This window comes from Sus scrofa, chromosome 13 (assembly GCF_000003025.6).
Source record: "Sus scrofa isolate TJ Tabasco breed Duroc chromosome 13, Sscrofa11.1, whole genome shotgun sequence".
Taxonomy (NCBI): Eukaryota; Metazoa; Chordata; class Mammalia; order Artiodactyla; family Suidae; genus Sus; species Sus scrofa.
In genome coordinates this window covers 66711639-66730554 of record NC_010455.5, presented here as the reverse complement: position 1 = coordinate 66730554, position 18916 = coordinate 66711639, and the positions used below count along the sequence as shown (strand labels likewise).

At 50.4% G+C, this 18916-nt stretch overlaps 1 protein-coding gene across 10 annotated transcripts in view; it reads left to right on the top strand.

Annotated features, from left to right (window-relative positions):
- The window catches only part of ATP2B2 (ATPase plasma membrane Ca2+ transporting 2), a 370618-nt gene that overhangs the window by 166571 nt on the left and 185131 nt on the right, over positions 1–18916 (top strand). For 8 of the 10 annotated variants that reach the window (XM_021069335.1, XM_021069331.1, XM_021069324.1 and 5 more), the window contains one exon: positions 1771–1865. The gene's annotated coding sequence lies outside the window, so the exon portion shown is untranslated. Of the gene's footprint in view, positions 1–1765; positions 1866–18916 lie in introns of those variants that run through there. The other 2 variants (XM_021069334.1, XM_021069336.1) reach the window with 1 other exon arrangement.

Genomic DNA, 18916 nt, shown 5'->3' with positions numbered 1-18916 from the left:
CTATAATGGTACAGCCACTAGAAAACAGTTGGAAGTGTCTTAAAAAAAAAAAAAACAAACAAACAGGAGCTCCCATTGTGACTCAGTGGTTAACGAATCTGACTAAGAACCATGAGGTCACAGGTTCGATCCCTGGCCTCACTCAGTGGGTTAAGGATCCGGTGTTGCAGTGAGCCATGGTGTAGGTCACAGACACAGCTTGAATCCCGTGTTGCTGTGGTTCTGGCATAGGCCAGCGGCTACAGCTCCAATTAGACCACTAGCCTGGCAACCTCCATATGCCATGGGTGCAGCCCTAGAAAAGACAAAAAATAATAATAAATAAACAAAATAAAAACAAAAAACAGGAGTTCCCACTGTGACTCAACAGAAACAAATCCAACTAGTATTTATGAGGATGTGGGTTCCATCCCTGGCCTTGCTCAGTGGGTTAAGGATTCAGGGTTGCCACAAGCTGTAGTGTAGGTCACAGACTTGGCTTGGATCTAGCATTGCTGCAGCTGTGGCTTAGGCCAGTAGCTGCAACTCCAATTCGACCCCAAGCCTGGGAACTTCCATATGCCACAGGTGCAGTCCTCAAAAGCAAATAGAAATAAAAAAAATAAACTAAATATGCAACTACCATTTGACCCAACAATTGCCCTCTTGGGCATTTATCCCAAATAATTTAAACTTATATTCACACAAAAACCCTGTACACAAAGGTTTATAGCAGCTTTACTCATAATTGACAAAACCTGGAAATAACTCGGATGTCCTTTAATGGATGGTTAAGCTACCTGTGGTCCATCCATATCATGAGCAGTAGTTATCCATAAAAAGGATTGACCTATCTATATATAACAACAACCTGATGGATCGCCACAGAATTGTCCTGAGTGAAAAAAGCCAATCCCAGAAGGTCACAAGTAGCACAATTCCATTTATAGACATCATCAAAAAAAGCAATATTATTAGAGAGCAGATTCAGGAGTTAGGGATGCAGGTAGTGGGGGGAATGGGTGACTATAATGGGACAGCCTAAGAAAGCTTATGGTGACAGAACAGTTCTATAACCTGATTGTGGTTGTAGTTACATAATACCACACATGTGCTACAGCTACACACACATACATATTAAGTGCATGTAAGAATAAGTATTATAGGAGTTCCCGTCTTTGCTCAGTGGAAATGAATCTGACTAGGAACCATAAGGTTGCAGGTCTGATTCCTGGCCTCGATCACTGGGTTAATGATCCTATGTTGCTGTGGCTGTGGTGTAGGCCAGAGGCTACAGCTCCAATTCGACCCCTAGCCTAAAAAAAAAAAAAAAAAAAAAAAAAAAAAGCTATTGTATCCACCCTACAGATGAGGAAACTGAGGCTTGGAAAGGAGGTCCAGCCATGAGCCCCCAGGTCTCTGTCTCTGCAGAGCATGTGCCCATGACTGCTCTGCCTCACTCTCTCTGCCCTCGCTGGCCACACCAGCCAGCAGACAGAGGACTGGGAGACCCCACCTTGACACTCTGCAGATGGGCAGACTGGCTCCCCTGAGATCGGTCCTGCGAGAGGTGAACCAGGCAGGTCTCCATGGAGAAGGCTGGATTGAGGTCCCCGTGTGGCTGGACCTCCCCTGCTTCTCTACCCTCTCCATCCCCACCCCACCCTGGTGCTAGCCCAGTGCCGGCAGACAGGGGACGCTCCACACACTGTTCCCTTCCTACTCCTCCCTCACCTGAGTCCCCACTGGACCACTCACCCCTAACCAATGCTATCATCTCCCCTTTTCCAGAGCTGAACTTCATCACCCAGTCCCCAGAGCCGGCAAGACATGGGCCCCATTTACCAAGCCCTGACGCCTTTCATTTAACCAGAAGACGTGGAGGGGTGAGTTGGAGATGGGGTTTGCTGGAACTGGAGGTGGGGAACGACTGGGAAGAGAGCATGGGGAGGGAGTGGGGGTGGGGTGGGGAAGGGGGGCCCTGATGGAGAGTCCACTGAGCAGGAAAGCAGAATTTGACAGCTGTTACTTTCCCTCTGCCCCGCCACTCAGGTGGGGACACATGAATTATTTAGGCAGCATTATTTGAGTTTGGGGAAATGCCCCCACATGTCTTTGGATTTGAATAGGGAGCATGGCTAGAAAGTGGAAACAGAGGCAGCATTGCTGCACACAGTGAACTGAGTCTTAGTTCCCTCAACTGTGAAATGGGACAGAAGCATCTCCCTCTTGAAAGGCCAAGCAAAGATAATCCATGTAAAGTGCTTAGCAGAGTAGCTGGATCACAGTAGGTGCTCCATAAATGCTGTTTGAGTGAATAGCTGAGTTGCCTAGTGCTTGTTAGTTAAATGGGGCAGCCCTCTCTCTGGGGTCAGCCTTCCAGGGCCAGCCCATGGCGTGTCAAACACATCTTCCTCTGTTCTCCCAAAGTCCTTTCTTTGGGTCTCTGTTATTGCCTTGCTTGATCCGCCTTACATTATATACCTATGAACCTCAAAGTCCATGTCTGCCTCCCCAAACCCACTGCCAGAAGGGACCAGAGCTCACATTGCTGTCTCTCAGTATCAGACCCAACTTACCTGCCAAAAGAACAAAGTCTAAGCCAGAGCTCAGAGTCAGCATCCCATCTGACCTTTGCAGAAGGTGTCAACCCTTTCGCAGATGAGAATGCTGAGACCAAGAGAGGAGTAACTTCCAGCAATGAGCTGGGAGAGCCAAGGTGCAACTCAGAAATTCTGAGCTCACTTCCTAGTATCCCACCCTGCTGGCACTGGCTCTTGCTTGGAGGAAAATGAGTAACTCCAGAGCCCAGAAGGGGATGGAGCAGACAGGCAGGCCAGCCCCATCCTTCTGTCCTCAGCCCTCAGGGATCACCCAGATCTCTTGCTTCATTCAAGTTTTGTTTCTTGCCCAAGCACTTTGGTACTAACCAGATTGTTTCCAAACATATTACATAATTGTGCGCATATTTATTTAATGCCATCTCTTGAATATTAAACAATCGATAATTCAGTACAGAAACATGGGCGTCTAAACCCAGCAGCTTTTGACAGGCGTGGGTGGGGAAGGAGGTTGAGAGAGCCATCCATGAGCCATCCACGGAGACAGGAGTGACAACACCCCACCCCCCGGCCCCGAGATGAGTTAAAAGTCTTCCCAGGCCTGTAATAGTGGAATTTTCACTATTGGGGTTCAACCTCTTTTATTATATAATAACAAAGATGCATTAGCTCTTCCATAAAGAATGCGTAATGCCAGGGCTTGGCCACTTGTTTATCTGTTTATGTGTGTTTATTGAGCATCCTCTTCATGCAGTCTCTGTGAATGCTTTGATTCACCCTTGGGGTGCCCTTGAGAATGAAACAAATGGGACCCGGTCCTCATACAGTTGACCAGATAAATATAGACTATGACTTCTGGATGTGGCGATCACTGTGAGGAGAACAAAATGAGGTGGCAGGGTGGGAGGTAGCAGGCAGTCCCTGAGGAGGGGACTTCTACCCAGAGGTCCCAGTGGTAGAAGCAGCCAGCCATACAGAGGTCCAGGGCTTGGGGACAGCGCTCCAGGCAGATGGGGGTAGGGGAAAGGAGCAAGTGGCCCTGATGGAGTTGAGGAAGAGTGAAGAGGGCAGTGGGTCCAAGAGGGGTGAGCAAGGGCCCCTGTAGACCATGCAGGCAGAGGGGTGTCCCCCAGGGCTACTGGGGCCGAGCCCCGAGGACCCCCTGTGCTGAGTGAACTGTACAGTGAACGGTAGTCCAAAAGCTATGAGAGGCTCTAGCAAATCTGATGAGTGTCTGGAAAACATCCCTCTGCAGCTTGGAGAGGATTTGGGGTGGGGGTGGGGGAAGGGGGAAGCAGGCATGCTGGGAAGAGCTGGGTCCAAGTTCTATATCTGGAAGGTGGGCAAAGTGAATCCAAGGAGAGCCCAGGAGGGGCTGCCGGGCCCCAGATGCTAGGGGATCTGTTCAAAGTGATGGTGAATGTTTCCTGGGGCTTCTGTGGAGGACCTGGCCTGATCCAGCAGGAATCACAGGAACTCTGATACTGATGATAGTAGCATCTAGGATTTACTGAGCATTTGCTATAAGGCAGGCATTGGGCTGAGCCCTTTATGGGGTCTATGTACTTCCATCATCTCCATTTCACAGAAGAGGAGAACAAAGGCACAGGGTGGTTAAGTACAACACCCAGGGTCCCTCAGCAAGAAAGTAACACAGCTGGGATTTGAACCTAGGCCATCTGACTCCATACATATGGCCCTTGATCCATGTTGGCTGAATGAATTGATAACAATAAAAATAGCAATAATGATAGCAGTCACCCAATACAGTGCTGGCCACATGTCAGGCCGTCTAAGTGCCTGTTAAAAATACTAATCATTTAGTCTTCACAACAGTCCATGAGGCAGACATGACTATTATCCCCATTTTTCAGAAGGAGACGCTGAAGCACAAAACTTTACCCTAGTTAGTTAGAACCCAGGATCTCTGGCTCCATGGTCCAGGTTTTTAGCAAAATGCAGTGAAAGTTTGGGAAGCAGAGAACCTGCAATCTGATTGGGCTCTGCCTGCATTTCCAGAGCCTCCTGGCTTCTCAGTGACCAGAGCAGAAGGGCCTTCCACAACCTGACCCACCTTCTGCTGCCAGGATGAGCCAAGGCAGCCTTAGCAGAGAGTCAGTCCCTGGACCACAGGACAGAGAAATCCCACTGTCCTCTTTGTCCACAGAAGCAGCTAGAGAGAAGTAAACCAAGAGACATTCATCAAGTCAGAGAATGTCCACGCGAAATGTTTACTCCAAGTCTGTGTGGGAGCAACACCCAGACAGGCCCAGAGGAAACCTCTTTTAAATAAAACCGCAGGCATCCTTCCCCACAAATAAATCCAATTGGCAGAATGACCACATCTAAGGAAATTATGAGGCTGTCACAATTAACAGCAGTGTACATGGCAGCTCGTGCCTCCTCTGGGTGTGGACAGTAGTTCCAAGCTGAGGGCAGTGCTGGGGCCGGGGACAGTGTGTGCATAGGGCTGTGTGAAATATGAACACTTGCACACGTGAGAGCTTTGGAATACGTGCAGATCCTTTCCTTCCATCCTGTTTGCCTTGAGGAGAGAACAGAGAAAAACCTGGGCCCACTCCCTGGCCAGACTCCCCAAGAATCTGAAATACAGAGGATGGAGCAAAGAAGCTGGGGCCACACACCCCACAGCTCTTCTGCACAGGGTCTGTCTGGGGAGGGGGCGTGGCGGAGACAGCCCGGCTACATGGCCTTCCTGTGGGTGTCAGATCCTGGAGCTGCAAATCCTTGACAAGGTGTTTAAGTTTCTGCTGCCTCTGTTGTATAGTGTTTAAAATGGGAGTAAGAAGTCCTCTGTCTTGAGTATGTTAGAAGGATTAAGTGGGGAGGACATCTCAGAGCCTGGAGTGTCCCAGCCACCCACTAGGTCTCTGTGCTCTCAGGGGTCCCCATGGGACCCTCAGATATGAGGACCCCACACCCCTTGCCAATGGAACCACGTCAGTTTCTCTTGACCTCACAGACACTGGGGTCAGTTTGCCACCTGTGTTAGTTTTCTGGGGCTGCTGTGACAGAGCCCCACAAGCTGGGTGTATAAATTAAGACATTTGGTGTCACAGATCTGGAGGCTGGAAGCCGGCATCAAAGTGCCTGCAGGGGTGGTTCCTTCCAAGGGCCGTGAGAGAGACTGTTCTCGGCTTCTCCCCCAGCTTCTGGTGGTTTGGTGGTCTCCTTGTGATCCTGACTCCCACCTTCACCTCATCTTCCCTCTGTCCCTGTCTCTCTCTGTGCCTAAATTTCCCCTTTTATAAGGACACCAGTCTTAGAGGGTCAGAGCTCACCCTAATGACCTTGCCTTAATTTGCTGACCTCTGGAAAGACCGATTTCCAAATAAGGTCACATTCACAGATCCTGGCAGTTAGTCCCATTTGTGGGGGACTCAACAACACCCTCCTACTTGTTTAAAGCTGATTCTGAATGGGCTCAAATTCATTCACAATGTTTCTCAAATAGACACAAAGAATATTTTATATCATTTTCTAAAAGAACAGTGTCCTCACCATCTCTGACCCCTTAGCTTCCAGGAGATGCCTCATGAACACTTGGCCTTAATAAACCCCAGTCTGGGTCTCTCGGACATCATGTTACATGTAAGAACAAGCGGACTTGAACCTAGGTTCTCAGTCAACCCTGAGTGTGAGCTGGATGCCAGGAACACAGGAAGCCAGGGTCCCAACCTTTGAGGTGATCCCAGGGGAAGGTCACAGGTGTGTAGCTGGCTTGTTGGACAGGTGGGTGCTGGGGCCACATCCCTTCCTGGCAAAGATTTCCTGAGGTAAGGGGAAGAGTTTTCCCTCCTGGGCCACCTCCATCTTGATCTCCCAGAAGGGAAGTGATGCTCTCAGAACTGCAGGAGAACCTGCCCTCTCTGCTGCCAGGTAATCAGTCCCTTGCCTGTCATTCTGCTCTGAGACCTACACACAAGAAATCTAGAGGAACCTGAGCTTATCACCTCCAAGCTCTCTTGGCTGGAGTCCCCAGAGAGGGAGGGCTCAGTGGTAGGTCCCACCTTCTTACCAGATTTCCATTCTTAAAACAAGCTCCCCAACCCTGAATCCTGGAGGATCCATCACTTAAACTGAAAGCCAGGAATCCATTTGCCAGTGTGCTGTGAGCAGGGCCTGGGTGCAAATCCAAAGGCTGCCACTCTCAGCTCTGTAATCCCAGGTGAATCTTGCACTTTTCCAGTCTCAGTTTCCCCTGTGCGAGGTGGAGATGGTTCCTACCTCCTTAGTGAGGGGTGCTTATAAAGGGCTTGTGTAGCACTGGGCGCTCAGGTAGCACACCCCTGGTTCCCATTCTCTCTCAGGGCTTTGGTTTCCTGCCCTGCAAATGAGGCTGCTGGACCAGATGGGTTCTGGCCAGCTCCGTGCGGCTCTCGGGGTGCCCTTGAGGGAATCTAGCATCTAGCCGGGAAGAGGAAACCTCCGCCCCCCGCCCCCCATAGGCCTGCTCTGCTGAGAGCTCACTGAGTGACCTAGGGCAACTGCTTCCCACTGGAAACAAGCCTGGGGGCTCAGGGTGACTGTGGAGAGATCCCTCGAGCCTCTGACCTGTGCAAGCATCTGGAGATCTGTGTTTGTGCCCTACTAGGTGTCCTAAATTCTCATCCCTTACTCTCTTCCTGCCCATCTTGAAGGCTCCAAGACCCACCCAGGGTGGTAGAGCCTGGAGCCCAGACTGCCAATCAGATGCTCCCTACCCATCTCCTGGTACCCAGGCAACAGTCTCTTCACAGGGACACCACCTAGCACCTAGCACCTGGCACCTATAGCACCTGGCACGGACCGTGTTCCCTGTTCAGCCTCCAACCAACACTTGTCCAGCAGAATGTATTGCTGGATCAACTCACCCAAACTGAAGTCCAGAGGGTGGAATGTTTTTCCCCTTCTGGGATGGGAGGTTAGTGTCCCAGGCACACTTAAATTTTCACAGAGCAGCTGCAGTAGAAGAAAATGCCTCACAGAAACCACTAGTGCACTAATGGTGCACTTGTGGGAACCTGTGGGCAGGAAGGCTGGCGACGGGCAACACTCAAATCAGCCTTTCTCTGCAATTCTTGGGGTGGAGTGAGGTCTGACCCTGAGCCTTGGGATCATGCTGTTGGTGCTCTTCACTGTCTCTGTGGGAGTTATTCTCACCGCACTGTGCTGAGGTGAGGATGAAGCAAAAAATGTGTAGGACGTGGAGTGGGCACATGGTATTGGAGAGAGCATGAGCTTTGGGTTCAAACCTGGCCCTGCTGGGTGACCTTGAACAAGTGACCTCCCCTATCTGGACCTTGGCTGCCTGATCTGGGAACAAGTCACAGAGTTGTCATGAGGCCCGAAGGCACTCCTGTGGGGCATGTATCCACCCCAGCCTGTTCCCCCTGATCCCCCGCCAATCCCACCAGCTCATTGTATGGCAGGCCTTCCCCCTCTTTGCTGGGCCCCTGGCATCATGCAGGTGGGTCAGGTGCCAAGGGCAGAATCCTCCAGACCTTGACTCTAGATGCCCTGGCCTGGGAGGAGTCCTGCCTTCCAGGTCTTTCCTTCCACTTGGTCTGTCTGCACTGGGCACTGGCAGGTGCAGTAACAACAGAAGTGCTGTGCTCAAACTTGGGGAGACCAGAAGGTGTCAGTCACTCACTGTGAGGCCTCTTCCTCTCTGTGCCTCAATTTGCCCATCTGTAGATTGGGCACAGCATGCCCTCAGGGGCTCACATGGGGGTTACTGAGGTGTCCAGTATACAAGGGCCTGATGGGTTATTGCTCAAAACTCTTTGCTGCTTTGGAATCCAATGGGGTCAAAGGTCACTGGCATTCCAGGCATCCCTGAGTTCCCTCAGGCCTCACTCTCAGCCTTGGCGTGCATGCATGGAGTGGAGGCCGCCCCTCCCCAGGGTCAGTAAGAGGACTAAGCAGGGACCTGCCTTTCCTTCCTTTCACTAGGGAAGAATAATAAAACTTGTAGCATCTTATTGTAGAAGAAATCAAACAACTCCTCAACAACCCCACCCAAGGACATAATTTTTACTTTCATGCTAATTACCTCCAAGAACAGGGACCTCACTACCTGTTATGTGGCCAAGGGCAGAGAGTTTATGCACCTTGTGCTAAGGTATTTTGTGCATAAATAACCACAGCACTCCTCACTCAGGGCATTGTAACTCTAACTTTACACACAATTTTAACCACATGAGTTATCTGATTTCTTTAAATATATATATATATATGTATATATATTTTTTATATATATATATATATGTATATATATTTATAGTGCTTGTTGTTGGTTTTGGGGGGCAGCTTGATGTGGGATCTCAGTAACAGCTTGATGTGGGATCTCAGTTCCCAGACCAGGGATTGAACCCAGGCTGCAGTGGTGGAAGTACCAAAGCATTGAGCCCTGACCACTAGACTACCAGGAACTCCCTATCTGATTTCTTAAGCCTGAGAATGGAAGACTCTGCTCAGATCTCACTTCCCCTGGAACCATCCCCAACAGAACTTCCACCCCCATTAAATTTACTCACTCACCTTCTCTGTCCCTGTAGCTCTTCAGACAGGCCTCTGTGACAGAATGCATCCTACTGGGGGGTTGTGTTTGTTTGTTTTTGTCTTTTTAGGGCTGTCACCCACAGCGTATGGAAGTTCCCAAGCTAGGGGTCGAATCACAGCTATAGCTGCCAGCCTACACCACAGCCACAGCAATGCTGGATCCGAGCCGCGTCTGTGACCTACATCTTAACCCACTGAGTGGGGGCCAGGGATCAAACCCACATCCTCATGGATTCTAGTCAAGTTTGTTACCTCTGGCCACAAGGGGAACTCCTCCTGCTGGGTTTTAGTTTGGTCATTCAGACCCTAAACTCCCCAGAAGGAGTGGGGCAGTGGAAACGGCTTTCTTGGGCCTTAGACTCAAATAGATCTAGGCTTCGTGCCTATTGCTCCTGGCTGTGTGACCCAAAGAAAGTGATCCAACGTCTCTGAGCACATGGGGGTCAATGTCAGAGTCTTTGTGATCCTCTCTCCTCCCTGAGCAGAGTCCAGCTCTTATCCCTGTACCCCTAGAATTTGACCTGCAGTGGGAGCTGAGCACTTGCTGAGAGAGGAAGGGTAAGGAGGCCACGGTGGTAGAGTGGGTCCTGAGGTTGCAGGGGAGGGAGTTTGCTGCTGGAAGAGTGTGTAGCACCGAGGCCAAGAGACAAACCATCAGGAAAATCAGATGCACAGGCTCGACCCCTGCAGTGGTCTGGGGCTACTTAGTCAGGGGTTCACAGAGGGACACATATTCGGGAGAGTGCCGTGGTCCCCGCGCCAGCTCTGTTCACCAGGAGAGCTTTCATGCGGTGCCTGTGTCACTTAAACTGTATTTGAAAAAGCAAACGGCTGGGGAGAAAAGGAAGCCACCAGGTTGACTAAATAATATGTTTGTGGCATAGTTGTTCTACTTTTTGTCAAATAGGAGCCATTGTGATTAGCAAAAATATCAATTCCCTTAAAAGTGAAAAAAAAAAAAAAGACTCAAGGGCGAATTCCTTACACCTGAAATGTTTAAAATAACACAAACGTGGGTACGTAAAAGGGAAGATTTCCAGGGCTGGGCAAGCACGCCTTCTCCGGCGCTATTGGAGAAAGTCTGCTGTGCTGCTCGCAGGAAGCATGAATGTTTTCTTCCTGTTCTCTGTAAATGGGCAGAAAGAAACAGGGCACTTCGTAAGGGAACAAGCATCATGGGGCCATGAGACGGGATGAGTGGCCCTTTTTCCTTTTAGTCCAGTGGGGCTTCCTGGAGGAGGCGAAATCCGGGCTCTTTGGCCCAGGGCCTCCCCACTGCCCTGGTCTGGCCTCTCCCCAGGGTTTATACGCACGTGGCTGCTTCATCGGACACCTCTGCGCTCAGGTCCAGCCAGACACACACGTGGTGGCTGCCTGTCCCTCACAGCCCTAGGGCCACACTACCCCAGCCCGTTGTACAGGGAGTCCTTGGAACAAAAGGACTTCCAGGTAACCAGGACCAGAGCCAGGGCACCGCTGATAGGATCAGCAGCCTCCAGTGAATGGTGGCCCAGGAGGAAGCTAGGGCCACAGAGGAGGGCCCACCACCCATACCGTTTTTGGCAGAAGCTGAGCACAGGCGCTGTGGGGGCTCCTCCCCACCCTGGCCTCCCCTGCTGGTCCCAAGACCAGAAAGGGAAGCAGCCCTGCTGGCAGCCGGACGGGGCACCGTGGCCACCTCACAGGGTGTAGCCACAGGCTGCAGACTTCGGCGCTGGCTGTCGGTGCTAAAGCTGAGAGGTCAGAGTGGGGGGTTGTGTCTGTGGCCTGGGACGCGGCAGGGACACCGGAGAATTCGCTACCAAGTCCAGCCCAGGTATTGGCCGGGGGGGGGGGTGTTCCCCGGCACTGCCCACAGCCTTGGACTGGCTGGGCCCCTTAGGGACCTGCTTCTCCAGAGCAGGGGGTCACTGAGAGTATAGCAACTCCATGTAAGGGGAGGAACCTAAGGCCTTTGAGTCCTGGGCTGCGAGGAGGCTGGAGGGCGAGGCAAGCCCTTTGGAAGTTGAGGAGCCCAGCGGGGATGACCTCTGGCTTCACTCAGCTTTCTGGGCGCCCTTCCTGCGGGGTACGCTAACACAAACCAGGGCATGGAGTAGCCCAGATTCAAAGCCAGGCCGCTGTGTGACTTTGCACATCTACCTTGATTCTCTGTGCTGCAGCTTCCCAGTTGTAAAATGGGGATGGTGGTAGCGGGACCTAGTTCACAAGGCTGTTGATAATATGACAGATGCAGCCCCTTAGCACAGGTAAGTGCCCCATAGTCCTGAGCACCTTGACTGCTCCCTGCTACTCCCCAAAATGGGACCAGCCTTCAGGAAAAATCCAGAGATCCTTTAGGCTATGTGCCCATTTCACAGGTGCAGCTACAAAGGCGATGACCTAGATTTATAGCCTCAGACTCCAAGCAGACCAGGATTTGAACTCTCTCTCTGCAAACTTTTCAACTGGAAGCTTTAGATAAGTTCTTGACTTTCAGATTCCCTGCCTCCCTGTTTTTCATATGTGAAGTGGAAATCATTATAGAACCTACTTTATGGAATACTTGTGAGGCTGAAATCATGCTACATACCTAAACGGTTTATCCTGTACCTCAACCTAAATTGAAGCCACTGTCACCCCCACCCCCACCACCATCATCACTGTTGTCACTATTATTGTTGCTGTTGTTGATGATGATGATGTTGTTATGAGGAAGGGGAGACTCGGAGAGGGAATGGACTTGCCAACAGTCATATTGCCAACAAGTCAGGGGCAAGACAGGGTCCAGCCCTGGCCTCCTAACCCCAACCCCTATTCTTTCTGCTTCCCTCACCATCTCTTTGGCCCTCACTGTTCTTCGTACCCCCCCCCACAACCCGGCACATCCTGCCTCAAGCTTGGTTTCCCCTTGCAAGAGGTCCCCACCTCCCACTGCTGCTTGTTGCTTCTGAGCACAGATCTGGGGGCACCACACAGGGGAAGCTGGCATCCCCCAGGAGGCTGGGCCAGCAGAGAGCAGGGGGGGTTACCTTCTCCCCATGATTCCACAGGGCCCTTTGAAATGCCTGCAGGTTCCCAGTGTCCCCAGGGATTCTTGGCCAGCAGGCCCCTTAGAGGGGGACAAGATGCAGCTTTTGAAGACAGAATCCCTTGTTCCCCCAGAGGTTCCTTACAAAGGGAAGGACTGGGACCCCTAACTTCCACCAAAGTTTCCTTGGCCATTGGAGACAGGTCTATGGTCATCCTCAGGGGTGTCCTTGTTCCTTAGCAAATGTGGACCACTTCTGCTGGCTTGTCTCCTCCACTTTCTCACCATCAGAGTCAGGCCTTCCCTGGAAAGAAGGGATGGAGACACAAGAGGAGGCAGAGGAGGCAGGTTGCTTTAAGGAGTCATGTGCTTGTTTTAATAATATAAATCTTACATAGCAATAATAATTATTATCATTCCCATTTACTGAACATTTATGATGCACCAGGCACTGTGCTAAGAACTTTATATTTGTAATTTCACTTAATCCTGACTATGGCCTTATTAGGTAGAAAATTTCAGTATATACATTTTACAGATGAGTAAATTAGGTGAGGCTTATTTATATACCCTGTGGTAATTATAGATGCCAAGCAGATGAAATAAAAAAAGGTAGACTCTGAGTGGGATATTAGGACATGCTGGGGACTGTGGCAAAGTGAAGAGAGTCATTCAGTTGTTTGGGGGTTTTGTTTTGCTTTTCTTTTTTTTATGGCCACACCCATGGCAAATGGAAGTTCTAGAGGGAGGCATTGAATCCAAGCTATAGCTGCGGCAATGCCCTATCCTTTAACCCACCGTGCCTGGGATCTAACCCCGTGCTTCCACAGTGTCCTGAGCCACTGGAGTTGGGTTCTTAAGTTATTGTGCCACAGCAGGAATCCCTCAACTTTTCTTTAATTGAGGCACGATATACAGACATTAAAGTGGGTAGAGAGCACTCATCCTAAATGTACCATCTGATGATTTTTGTATATATTTACACCACCCAGATCAAAATATGTATAGAATATTTCTAGTACCCCCAAACATTCCTTCTGAGGCATCCAAATTTAATTTTTTTTTTAATTCTGCAAAATTATCACAGCCAAGAGGCCCCTAAGGAAACATGATGACTAACTATAATGTGGTATCCTGGATGGAATCCTGAAACAGAAGAAGAACTTTAGGTAAAAACTAAAGAAATGTGAATCAGGTAGGGACTTTAGATAATATTAGCACATCAATATTGATTCACTAATTGTGAAAAATGCGCCATACTGATGTACGCTGTTAATAATAAGGGAAACTGGATGTAAGGTAGCTGGGAACTCTGGACCATACTTAGCTTTTTTTTTTTTTTGGTAAATCTGAAACTGTTCTAAAACAAAAAGTTTATTTAAAAAAAAGTACTTTAGACATTTAAGCAAAAAGAAAAAAGTCCATGGGCTTGTTGTGCCTTTGGACTGCCAGTTTGTGACCTCCAGGGATCTAATGGCCTTAATTTATAGAAGGGGAAACAGAGGTCCCCCAAAGGGAAACCCCTTGTCCAGGTTCCCCCAGTAGGTCAGTGGCAGAGCCAGGACTGAAAGGCTGGGCAGTGCTCCAGCTGTCAAGGGTGGGCCTCTGGGCTCCCCCTGAATCCCAAGTGCCTAGCTGAGGACTTGCCCTGCAGGAAGCGGCCAGGTGCCACGGGCTTCCCTTGGCTGCTTCCTCCTGAGCTCTCCAGGAATGTCCATTGGAAACCAGTTCTGCCATTGGCCTCAGCCCCAGAGGGAGTGGTCATGGGCAGTTCCTGTTCTGGGAGCAGGATGTGGCCTTCCCACACCAGCCAGCATCCATACACCTTATAGGTGTCCCCATGGCCAGCACGGGGTCTGAATTGAGTGTTGGATGGATGGGTGAGAGAAGAAACGAAGGAGGGAAGAAATGAATGGCAAGGGGGTAGTCGAGAGGGGCCGGGGGAGTACCAGGTCCCAGGCGCGCAGACTCTGCAGCCAGATGGCCTAAGTCAAACCCTGGCCCTGCCGCTCCCAGCCACATGACCTTGGACCAGTCACTTAACCCCTCAGTGCTCACTTTCCTTATCTTAAAGTGGAGATAATTAGCTCCTGCGCCTTAAAGGAGTGTTGAGAGGATCAAAGGAGTCACTTGACACATGAGGGAAGTAAGAAGTATAGGTGAGGGGAGAAGGAGGATGGGGGAGGGGTGAGGATTTCTCTTTCATTTTGGGGCATGGCAACCTGGGCAAAGCCATGGGCCTGGTCCCTGACCCAGGAAAAGAACTGGGTAGTTTTACATGATGGTTAGAGCACAGATTCAGGAGCCAGGCTACCAGGAGTCAGATCCCAAGACCACCACTTTTACTAGCCATGTGGCCTTGGGGCAGGTGAGTTAACCTCTGGGTATGCCAGTGTCTCCATCTGTAAAATGGGAGTGATAACAATGGTATTCACATGGGTATGTTTAAAACAACCCTTGGCATATAATGAGTATTTGTGAAATAACTGCGAGAGGTTTTATACCAGAAACCCACTCTCTTTTCTGGAGGGACTTGACTTTCAGGAGAGGTTGAGGTCCAGATGCTGTACATTTTCTTATCTGCTGAGTCCAAACAAGACACTGCCCTTCATGAAGGCAGACAGGGCAGGGCTAAACTGCTGACCTCCTGCCCATCTCTATGGCCTCACCCACCCAGCCAACCCCAGAGTGAGCAGCACTTCCCATATTGTAAGAGAAGCCAGAAATCTGGATTCTTATGCATGGTTCCCCAATTTTTAAACATTGGCACTTGGTTCAACTTTATTTTAAGCTCTGAGCAAAACAAACAAATTTATTTTAAGTTGGCTGCTCTCCCAAGCGGTTGATATGCAGCTTACACCCCAGTCTGGCCCTGCCAGTTTGCCTTCTTTTATTTTTGTTCCCTGCATTGTAGAGATAAGGAAACTGAGGCAGAGAGAGAAACTTGGGGCCTTTGTGTCTGACCACTCACTGGAGGCAATGAGCAGGGTCCAAGTTCCGTTCTCCTGGTTGCGGGGGAGTTCCCTGGCGGCTCAGAGGGCTAACGATTTGATATCATCACTGCTGTGGCTCTGGTGACTGCTGTTGCACCGGTTCAATCCCTGTCCCAGGAACTCCGGCATGCCACAGGCATGGCCCCAAACCACAACAACGACAACAAAAACAACAACAAAACCTGACGCGGGGTCCGCAGAAAATCAACCAGGTTTTGCAGCAGCTGAGGGAAGGGGAATCCAGGGGGAATTTTCCCCTGGATCTAGGTTCTTCCAGTAGCATATTTGAAATATGATGTTTGCTAACCAGATGCTATGTGCACTGCCCATCATGGGTACAGCTGATAGGAAGCAGAGTTCCTCCTACTTCCAAAGCCATAGAAAAGACTAGGGATGTTGGGACCTCCAGCTTCAGTCCTAGCCCCGGCCCAGTGCATGGGAGGCCAGGATACCAAGGGATTCCTGGCTCTCAGGCTTTGGGGGGAGCTAGTGATAAACGCTATAGTAAAGAAAGTTGCTAGGTGAGAGCTGGGGATTAAGGAAAGAGAAGAGGCGTGGTCTGGAGAGAAGTCTTAGAGGAATTTTTTTTTTGGTGAGAGAGTTCATGTACAGGTCTGCCACATTCTGAACTTGAGTTGTTCTCTTCTATTGAAAAACTTCTCTTTGGTTCCCACTTAACCTGTTTGCACTTCTGTTTCCTTATCTATAAAATGGGGATAAACACTGTACTAAACTCCTTCAGGTTGCAATGAGGCTTCCGTGAGACAGGATGTGCCAAGGGTTGAGCGCTAAAAACCAGTGAGCATGGTTGTCGTTGTCAGCCACAGCCCACTTGCCCCTCTGCACAGGTGGCGGCTTAAGAAACTGTCACACTTGGCCTTTCTTCACCCTGACTAGCTACATATTTGCCATCTTGGCTTTTGTCTGAAGGGTTAAATGCGCCTACCAGCTGTGGAGCACCACTCATGTGTCAGCTTCTGTGCTAGACCTTTCCACCCTTTTTCGCTTCCTTAACCCTCAGAGCAACCCAGGAAGCCAACACCATTATCATCTTTGCAGATGATGAACCTGAGGCCCTGGGAGGAAACATGACTCATCCAAGGTCACCCCTGGTGGGGACCTGACCTTGAGCAAGCCCCATTACCTTCCTGAGCCTCCAGCTTCCTCAGCTGTAACAGGAGGTTCAGGACGTCCATCCCAGGGCAGCTGTGAGGATCTGTGAGGTCATGGCTTGGAAAGTGCACTGTCAGCTACAAATCCCAGCCAAACGGATGGCATCAATGTGAGTCCTAAAGCAGCCTGATCCCATTCGGGGTTTGGTGTGTTTTGGCAATAAGACCTGCAGAGGAAAGTTATTGCAAGTGTCTTTTTCTTGGGTGGTTCCCAAAATGCATCTCCTCCCTCCAACTAACAAGTGCAAAGCTAGCTTCAGCAGTGGCTGTGTCTAAAGTAAGTAATGTCCAATGGACTCACCTGGGAGGTGGAAGGAGATGGGCATGAAGGCCACGGGGAAGACCAGCTTGCGGAAGAGGCCTTGGGCTATGGAGTCAGATAGACTGGAAGCAAATCCTGGCTCTTCCACTTACTAGCTGGGTGACTTTGAGCCTACCAGTTAAGCTCTCTGAGCCCCACACAGAGGACTGTTACGACGAGAGGGCTGAGAGCATGGCCACTGAGAAACACAGCCTGAGGATCCACAAACATCCAGCAAGACTAGTACCAGGTCCAGACCTGGGGCAGCAGACCTTGTAGAGGGTGGGGGTGCAGATAGAAACCAGCCAAGGGGCTGAGGCCAGGGGAAAATGGTCACTGCTGAACCTGGGAAGGGAAGACAAGTCAGGCAGGATTGAGCAGTGCACAAACGGGAAGGAACGAGGCCAGGTTGGCTTAGTATGCATGTCCACTGGCCCAGGAGTAGCTGAAGGGCCGGCACAGTGTACTGGTCATCCTGGTGGCCAGGCTCACAATCAGTGCACAGACTTCATTTGAAAAACTGAACTCAGGAGTTCCCGTCGTGGCTCAGCAGTAACGAACCTGACTAGTATCCATGAGGACTCAGGTTGGATCCCTGGCCTCGCTCAGTGGGTTAAGGATCCAGTGTTGCTGTGAGCTATGGTGTAGGCCACAGTTATGGCTCAGATCTGGCATTGCTGGCTGTGGTGTAGGCAGCTGTAGCTCCGATTCAACCCCTAGCCTGGGAACCTCCATATGCTGTGGGTATGTCCCTAAAAAGACAAAAAACAAAAAACTGAATTTAGCACTTTACTTTCTGCCTCAAACCCACCCATTTAAGGACAAACCATCCTCATCCTTCAGTCTCCAACCCCACCATCCGCCCACCTCTGGGAAGTGTGGAAGAACACAGGCCCTGCTCTCTGACAGATTGGGGTTCAAATCCAGACTCTGCCCTTCCTGGCGGAGCAGCCTGGGCAAGTTAGTCCCCCCTCCAACCCTCAGTTTCCTCTTCTGTAAATGGGCTAATACTGCCCCTCCCCCCAGCAGTTACAGCAAGAGAGGTTTCATATGAAAGCCCCTCACATGGTTCCTGACACAGAGTCGACATTCTGACGGTGGTAAGTGCTGTTGTTCTTTACACGTGTGGCGCATGATCACCTCTGGCTCCCCGTTTACAGGCAGACTGAACTCTCTCAGACACTCGTGATTTGTCTTCATATCCTAGATGTGTACATCCATGAAGAATAAGTGTCACCCCATTCCCACAGTCTCTTTACACAGTTTCCACACTGCTCCTGTGTTGTTTGGACATAGTGGCCTTCGTAACATCCATAAAACACCTCAAAAAAGCATCGGGGGAGTTCCCATCATGGTTTAGCAGGTTAAGAACTCTTACTAATATCCATGAGGATGTGGGATCGATCCTTGACCTCACTCAGTAGGTTAAGGATCTGGGTGTTGCCATGAGCAGTGGTGTAGGTTGCAGATGCAGCTCTCAGCCGGTGTTGCTGTGGCTGTGGCGTAGGCAGGCAGCTGCAGCTCTGATTAAACTCCTAGCCCGGGAACTTCCATATGCCGCAGGTGCAGCCCTAAAAAGAAGGGCGGGGGGGGGAAGCATTGGAAGGCAGATCACTCAGATCAAGAACTAAAAGACTCGTCTGTAATGACTGGTACCACCCTCTTGCTGTGAGGAGGGGAAAGTTTATTAGTGTCCATGGAAGTCCTCAGATTAAAAGTTCTTGAATGAAGCCTTTCTGGTCCCAGATTGCATGGCTTATTCTCAAGGATGGCCTGTAAACCCTGTGCTGCTGTTGCTCAGGTGACTATGTGTGGGTGCTTCTCTGGCACCCCCAAACCAGGCTGCGTTCCCAAAAGGCAGTCCTGGCTCTGCTTCCACATGGCAGCAATCTCACTATGGTGGGGCCACTGGGGGCTGGGCCCACCGAGAGGTACCCTACCTGTTTGGGATGAGTGGAGCCTTGAAGCCTGATGCAGGCAAAGGTCTCAGGCCAGAGCTTGTCTGTGTCTGGCTCACACCCACTTACACTCCATGCAGTGCAGACGCTGTTCTGGGTTCGCACCATGGTTAGCTGGGAAACCCTGCTTTAACGCCCAGCATTGTCGGAAGATCTCCACAACCATCTGCAAGGGCCACAGAGAGATTATCTGTAGTTACAGCCCCGCTACAACCCCCCGAACCCGTGGTGATGTGTTGCTTACAGAAATCACACATTTCCTCCAATGTAAATTATAGTGTAAAGGCCCCATCCTTGGCCCCCCTCCCTTTGACCCCTCCAGCCTGTCTCTTTCTCTGTGTTTCTTAGCTTTCTCTCCACTCACCTCCCACGGGCATC